General features: G+C 42.3%; 1 long non-coding RNA gene across 1 annotated transcript; it reads right to left on the bottom strand.

Annotated features, from left to right (window-relative positions):
• Positions 1 to 428: 428 nt before the first annotated feature.
• Positions 429 to 5,966, bottom strand: LOC310772169. The gene is made up of 3 exons (XR_014552473.1): positions 5,789 to 5,966; positions 1,753 to 1,926; positions 429 to 554 (listed from the first exon to the last, which is right to left on the bottom strand). It is a non-coding gene; the product is annotated as an uncharacterized lncRNA (long non-coding RNA).
• Between the last annotated feature and the right edge of the window lie 2,366 nt (positions 5,967 to 8,332).

The following is an 8,332-nucleotide window of genomic DNA, read 5'->3' on the forward strand; positions in this document are numbered from 1 at the left end:
ATCCTACTAGCTAACAAACTAGCGTTTGTGGATTTCTCCCTCACGAGAGCCAGGATGGGGTGCTAATCCCATCCCGTGCCAGATGCCGTCTCTGCGACCGTCAACTGTCTCTCCAGCTTGTCACCAAACTATACTTGGTTGTCACCTAGTCTATTCCTAAGTGTCACTGGCCAGGGGAGCCAGGATTCTAGGTTTAAAATACATACTACACTACAGCATGCGCTGGGACGCGTCATCAGTGATGTTAGATTATAATACACAAAGCTCTGTGTAAGTGTCTATTTTCATTGTTTTATGTCTTCTTTAATATTCGTCCTCTTCTAAGTGTGACAGAGAAAATGTGTGTGACTCTCAGCCTTCTAGCACATGTTGCCTCTCTATACCTGAGAGAGTCCAGTCTCCATTGTGGATCCTGCAGTCTAGCAGACAGCAGCTCTCCTGAGTCTCCTGGATGATTGTAGCTCAGGTCCAGCTCTCTCAGATGGGAGGGGTTGGAGCTCAGAGCTGAGGCCAGAGAAGCACAGCCTTTCTCTGTGAGCTGACAGCCTGACAGCCTACACACACACACACACACACACACACACACACACACACACACACACACACACACACACACACACACACACACACACACACACACACACACACACACACACAGAGATAATTACATATAATATGATAATTGGATTACTAAACATGATTTTGCTTACATGAACCATATTGTGATATACATTGGTATCAAAACTGACCCCTGTGCCTATCGTGATATTGTCCCGCGTACCCATAACCAGCTGGCTAGTTATGGGACTGGATGGTTGTGATAGTTGCGTTAGCCAGCACCTCCTGTAAAGTGGGGGAGAAGGTGGTGTCTTCTCCTGTAAGTCTTCTTCCCATAAGACGAGTGATATGTAAGCACAACTGATGTCAGCCTTCTGGACCTGGAGAGCGGTCCAGGCGTCCAATTCATTGGATGTCATAGATCATTTGTACTCCCATTGTGATGTCATCGGTGATGATGTCATCGTTCCGGTTTCCATTGTGATGACATCGGTAATGATGTCATCACTCACGATAAATCCAGGGATAGTTTCTGGGAGCTGGCTGGATCCGAAGGCCCAGGAGAGGCCCTTTGTTGGGGGGCCATCCTGCCTCGAATAGTTCTGCAAGAGAACCTTTCGCACAGACCGTTTCCCGTAACGTTGGAATATTATTTCATCGCGTGGTCAGTACACAAGTCATAACATGTACATGTGAGTGTTTCTGGTGCTGTTGGAATCTGTATTTTTGGTGACTGAATGGGGTAGGCAGCTGAACAGTAAGTATACTGCCATTGTAGTGCCAAACTCACTAGCAGGAGGGGTGAAATACACTTTCTAATGCATGCACACGCACAGGGATGAGAAAGTCATCTACATTCAGTTTTACTATCGGGAATATGGCAGATCGGTGAATCTCTCAAAATGTTGGTGTATCCCATTAACAGCTGATCCCAGCATCAGGTTTGTGTTTTCATTTCAGTTGTGAACACAGTTCAACAGAATCTGACAAGTCCTTTATTTCAGGTTTCACCAACAGAGGCAGTGAGGATGGAAATAATGAAATATCTCAGAGGAGAGAAAGTAGAGCTAAATATTGGTTTCTCAGCTGGTTTCAAAAACCACATCAGCAGGAAAATGAGAGAAGAGATATTTTCTCTGACATTATGTAAAACAGAATTTAAATGGTCTGTTGAACAGTAACAGTGAGCCTGACCTGAGAGTCTCCAGTCTACAGTGTGGACTGCACAGTCCATCCGAGAGCAGCTTCACCGCTGAATCATCCAAGTCATTGTTACTCAGGTCCAACTCTCTCAGACTAGAGGACTGGGAGCTGAGAACTGATGCCACAGCTTCACAGCTTCTCTCTGACAGCTGGCAGACACTCAGCCTGAAGGACAGGAAGACATTTGGAAATGTTTTTGTTATATTTAATGTCATTATTGTATTATTTGTACTGACTAGTGATGCGCGGGTCGGGGTTTTTTAACTGCTGCACCAAGCCAACGCGTCATTGGAGCCAGACCGCACCGCCCGACCCGTTAAAATATCTGAAAATGCAGAACCCAACCCAACCCAGCAGCCCACAAACGGCCAATTTAATGTAATGCGTCTCCGGACTCACGCTAAGCGCAGCAGAGCTCTCCAAGGTGTCCAAACTCTGTCTCTGTCCCCCCCCCTCTCTCTTTCTCTCTCTCACACACACACACACACACATGCGTGCCGGTGCGCAACAACAGTTGTACTGCTCTGGATGCGTTGCGCGGCTGCTTTCATGTCATTGAGTTATTTCTGCTTCGTCGGCATTACAAACTCGGTTATTATCTGTCTTTCTTCAATTAATCCAAGGTCTTCAAATGGAGGTAGCAGGTAAAGGTCAGCTACAGAAACAGTTCTTATTCTTTCCCATGTCTTTTAATTACCTCATGGGCTCTCAATTGGTCACGTTGCAGTAAAGTTGACAAATAGATCACAGTCGAGTCCACACAGAAAATCTGCGGTGGCATTCGTTTTATGGACACTTCAAATAATAATTATCAATTCAATTCAATTCAAAAAACTTTATTAGTCCCGCAAGGGGCAATTTAAGGCATGAATACTGCAAACAAGCTGTACTTTGTACACATCCAAAAACAATACAAAAAACAAGACAATAAATAAATTACAGCGAATAATCCTTCCAAAATGTTTGTTTTGAGAGCACATACAGTAGGGGTGGGGGAAAAAATCGATTCACCGAAGTATCGCGATTTTTAATGTCACGATTTTTTGAATCGATCTTTTATTCCAGAATCGATAATCGCAAAAGAAAGAAAAAAAAAAATTGGGTGCCCGCAGTCAGGCCACTCACTGAACAGCAGGCCAGGCGCCGCCTACTGGTTTACTAGTGGTTTTATTACTTTATTAGTTAGTCTGAAGTAATAACTACACTTCAGGGTTAAAGTGGGTGCATCTCATTGTAAAATTGGACTTCAAACGGCCCAAATCTGGCTTCAAACAGCCCAAATTGGGCTTCAAACGGCCCAAATTTCACGTGCGTCGGCCCATATCGGCCTGGCCTGCTTGGTATCTAATGCCCGGCCTGAATTATGATCCCAGTCTGTTTTTAACTATATCGCCCAGCCCTACTCATGATATAATATACAGTCTCTAGTGTATGATTCAACTTTTCCCATGTTCTAATCTAGTGTAAAAAAGCAAACAAACTGAAAAAAGAAAAGAAAAAAATAAACAAAAATCGCAATAAATCGTAATATCAAATCGCAATAATCGTAGAATCGCAATACTTAAGAATCGCAATATAAATCGAATCGGCACCCAAGAATCGTGATAGTATCGAATCGGGAGATAAGTGAATCGCCACAGCCCTAACATACAGTATAGGCTACCTCATTTGAGGCGTTTCTTTACTCCACCATGTAGGCTATAGAGAGTGCGGCAGGTGCATGCTGCACTCTCTATAGCCGGCTTCAGACTGATTGTGTGTAGGCTACGTGTGAGAGAGAGTTCACGTCTTAATAAAGGGTTACTATGCGTGTTTCACTGCTCTAAATTATTTAATAATGTTGCTTTGTCATGTTCTGAGCCTGCCCCGCAGGCTAGAACAGGCTATTCACACATGGTTTTAAGGTGATTGGATAAATAAATCCACCCAATGGCACATGTTACGCTGCACAGCAGGCCAAATAAATAAATAAATAAAGCGGATATAACTTAGGAAACACTTTTAAAACAACTGAATTTAAATAATAATATAAAATATAAAGATGAGAAAGGAGATGATGAAGGGAAGAGAGACAAAAAAGGTTACACAAAATGACACAAAAGTAAGTCCATAAAAGTGTGTTTTACAAATAGTTTTAAAGATGATAGTGAATCTGCAGCCTCACTAAAGTGAAACCACTTTCAGTGTTGAGTCTGAGGGGAAGTCGGAAGGACCTGAAGATCTCAGCTGGCCCTCAGCTCACAGGGAACTAAGAACTCCACAGTGTAATTCAGGACCAAAACTAGCCTGCTTTAAATGTGTTCAGAGACATTTAACATGAATCTCTCGTTTCGGCTTCAGTTCCTCAGAGTTTTGGATACCGTGATGCGTGCACAACTAAGCCTGTGACGTCCACTCTAAATGGGTTAAAAATGGGAAACAGGAAAAAGATTAATGTAAAAAAATAACTGTGCAGTGCGCACTGAAAGCCTATTGAGGCTAAATAAAACTGTGCCATGATCATTACTGCAGTTAATACGGTAATTCGTCAACAGCCGCCACATGATGTGGAGTTCAGCATCTTTTAATTATGATAAGAGAATACATCCATGATCTCAACATAAGGACTCTGCAACGCAGCACGTACCTGAAGATTTTTCTATCAGCGCGTGCTGCTCTTTGGAGGAGACAGGGAGAGAAATGAAATGGAGTAACTCCATTGAGCCGTGTTTTGACCACTTTTCTTGACCCATGTGGTAAAACGTTTATTTGTGTTCATTTTTAGTCGTGTCAAGTAAATTTGCTGTGTTGTGAGAGAAAAGCAGCACAGGGTTGAGAACTGAAATGCATTTACATTCAGTAAAAACAAGTTTGGTGATTCTATTCATGTGCATAATGGTCGTTTCAGAGTGAAACCGCAATACTAGTCTGCACACAATGGCTTTTCATTGTCACTTTTATTGGGCAGTTTCACTAATCACTGTACAATGTAACATGATTATAGGCTATACTTGGCTGGCGGCTGCAGCCCTGCCTCTGACCACATCTCGCAGCCTTGCACCCCGATGTCTGCCACTAGTTTTGCGTGGAAATACTTTAGAAGCAACAAAAACAATGAGAATGACACATCTAAGCTCTGTGAGCAAGTGATACAATTAATGTACAGTCTGAGGGTCAAGGAGCGGGTTACTGCACATTTGGGGAAACTCATTTACTTTATTAGGCTGCTATCCAACATTGTTTGGCTATAGAAGGCTGCTGAACGCTATGAAATGCGTCTCAGCTTAATTGAATTATGCCAAATTACTTTAAATTACATTTTGTTTGTTTATTGTCCAATATCACTTCCCAAATAAAGTGCTTTAATGAATTTTGTTTATTTATTGTCAAATATAATTTCCATGAGGCTGTTATCAGCAGACAGATCATAGGCAATGAACGTGACATTTCATATGAAGTTTTTATGATCTTAATTTCAAATTTTGGTTAACATAAATGGTGTTATTTTTCTTTAATAATTATTAATGCCAGCAAATGCATTACGATTTGATTTTATTTTATTTTATTGTGGATATCAAAAATATTACAGCATCAGGTTGGGAACCCATAGGTTTATGCACACACAAAAAAGAAAAAAAACAATGTCCCTGGATTCCCGGGAAATAGGGCTTCATTTCCTGTTTCCCGCTATGCCCCATTTTTGGGAAAATGATTAAACCCTACAGAGGACAGGTGTTGGAGATGATGATGTCACATTCCAACTGGTTACTATCTAGCTGCTCTATTCTGAAGCAGCTGGAATGTGACAGTGAATTATGGCTGAGAGAAAGGTGTGGTAATCTAATGACAAGACATCAGAGCATGGATGATCTTCTCTCAGTCACTGAGCTTCACTGCTGTGTATATGAAGCTTGATCAAGAAAACTCAAATCATTGTGTACATCTGCAAGGCGACCTTTGCAGATTCAGGAATCCTGTTTTGAGAGAACAGACCTTAGTTTGGAGAAATGTGTCAAATCAGCTGAGAAAAACTGTAAACTGATTTTACCTGAGAGTCTCTAGTCTGAAGGGTGGAGCAGAGAGCAGCTTCACCACTGAATCCTGTAAGTTGTTGTTACTCAGGTCCAGCTCTTTCAGATGTGACAGGGTGGACTTCAAAGCTGAGACCAGGACTTCACAGTCAGACTCTGACAACCTGCATCCACTCAGGTCCAGCTCTCTCAGATGGGAGGGGTTGGACTTTAGAGCTGAGACCAGGACTTCAAAGTAAGTCTCTGACAAGTTGCAGCCACTCAATCTGAATAAAGAATAAAGCAAATAGATATACAATGAAATATCCCTGAAAGCTTTCAACAATCCAGCGTTTCATAATCCAGGGAGTTAAGTCAAGTCAAGTTTATTTGTATAGCACATTTCATACACAGAGGCAATTCAAAGTGCTTCACATAAAATGGTTGACAGGAAAATAAAAGAATAAAAGAAGAGAATAAAATGGACATTTAAAAGCATCACAACAAAACTTTAAAAAAGAGTATAAAAAGTGCATTAAGCAACAGGCGCAGCAGTTGCAAAAAGAGCTAAAAAGGACTCATTGGTTTGCATAATAGAATAATTCAATTTATCTATATTTAGTCCCCCGACATCATGACTATATAAGAAACATGACTACACACACATAAAACTCAGGTATGGGTACGGTGTCCTCTTTTAAGCTCCCCTTACGCGTGCGTCCCTCCTGACGCATCACCTCACCCTCTTGTGAGTATATCCGTATTACGGAACCATCCCCCAGACCTGCAGCTTTTAGCAGTAATTGCAATCATCTATGTTTTAAAACCAATTGTATAATAGTGATTGAGAAACAGCTGTCAGCAGTTAAAAGCGACGGTAAACATAAAAGTCTTTAGTCTATTTTTAAAAGTAAGTAAAGTTGGGGCAGATCTGAGGTCTTCAGGCAATTTGTTCCAGCTAGCAGAAGCATAGTGGGTAAATGCGGCCTTCCCATGATTTGATTTGATCCTAGGGACAGTTAACTCATTGAGTGCCATGGACGTCCTTCGACGTCCAATTAAATAGTGACGTAGAGTGCCACGGACGTCCTTCGACGTCCAATGCGTTTTTTGACGGTGGGACGTCGATCAAAGCCTTCCGCAGCTCCTGTACAACTATAGTAGCTATTGGAGGTCTATAACCTATTTTACAGAACCCTTAGGTGGCGACAGTGCTCTCCAGATTACAGAAATATCAGGAATACACAGCCTGAAATAGCCTTGATGAAAGAGAACCCGCTCATGCTGCAGTCCAGAGCCATGTAGATTGTTCTGGCTGCAACTGACGGTGCGTGCGAACACAGTCAATCCGCGCACACAACTGAGTCCTTCTGCCTCTGTCTGTCTGTCAGCATAGTTTCTCCACATGATTAGCCGCTAGAAAAGCAGCAGCGCGACACTGAAAAGCCAAACCTTTCACTGCAGTCCGCGTGTGGCTTCTCCATGTTGCGCTGCCTGGGAGGCGGCGCTTCCCAGGCTTCCTAGACGCTTGGTGCGAGGCTGTGTGTTACTAGTGTGGGGAGGAGTTTTCAGCTGAGGGGGGGAGGGGGGGTGGGGCACGCAGGGCAGGACACAACTACACCACATCACTACATCAGAAAATATTACCGTATCTAGAGTCAGTGAATGTGCTTGAAATGCTGCATTTCACAAAAGGCTGAATATCTCAGCTTATAATTTGAAATGCCTGAAAACGCTGAAAACAACCTATCTTCTCCGGCTCATAACTAAAGAACGGAAAATGGTATCAATAAACTTTTTTTTGCTGATGATACAATAGAGTCTCCTTGTTCTTTTTGCGTGTTCGGTGTTTACATAGTAATATCACACAATATTCTGTGGGCCTCGAGATATCACTGAAAACGCTCTGAAAACTCTGGCACTGGGAGCGTCCGTTCTCCAAAAGTGGCTGGCACTCAATGAGTTAATAAGTTGGACCCTGCTGACCTAAGAGGTCTAGACGGTTCGTAGCGTGGGAGCAATTCAGCTATGTATTTTGGGCCTAGGCCATTAAGTGATTTATAGACTAATAACAGTATTTTAAAATCTATTCTATGACACACTGGCAACCAGTGTAAGGACTGGAGTGATATGATCAGCTTTCTTAGTCTTCATTAGAACTCTAGCAGCAGCATTCTGAATGAGCTGAAGTTGCCTAAGTTCTTTTTTGGAGAGACCAGAGAAAAGGCTATTGCAGTAGTCTAACCTACTATAGATGAAGGCGTGAATTCGTTTTTCTAGATCCTGTCTGGACATGTAGCCCCTAATTATTGCTATATTTTTAAGATGATAAAAAGCTGATTTTCTGATTGGCTTAATGTGGGAGTTAAAGTTGAGATCGGAATCAATAATAACGCCAAGATTTTTGACTTGATCCTTAGGCTTCAGGGATCGAGACTCAAGGCGTACAGAGATTTTAAACAAAAGGAAAAGCTGGCACATCCACTCGGAGCTGCAGGCGGAGAAGGACAACAATGGCAGTAACAAGTATCAAAATAAGTGAAGTCCGCACACTGCATCCACTTAACTCACAGTTTATTTGT

This window comes from Poromitra crassiceps (genome assembly GCF_964638095.1).
Source record: "Poromitra crassiceps genome assembly, contig: HAP1_SCAFFOLD_2162, whole genome shotgun sequence".
NCBI classification, from domain to species: domain Eukaryota; kingdom Metazoa; phylum Chordata; class Actinopteri; order Beryciformes; family Melamphaidae; genus Poromitra; species Poromitra crassiceps.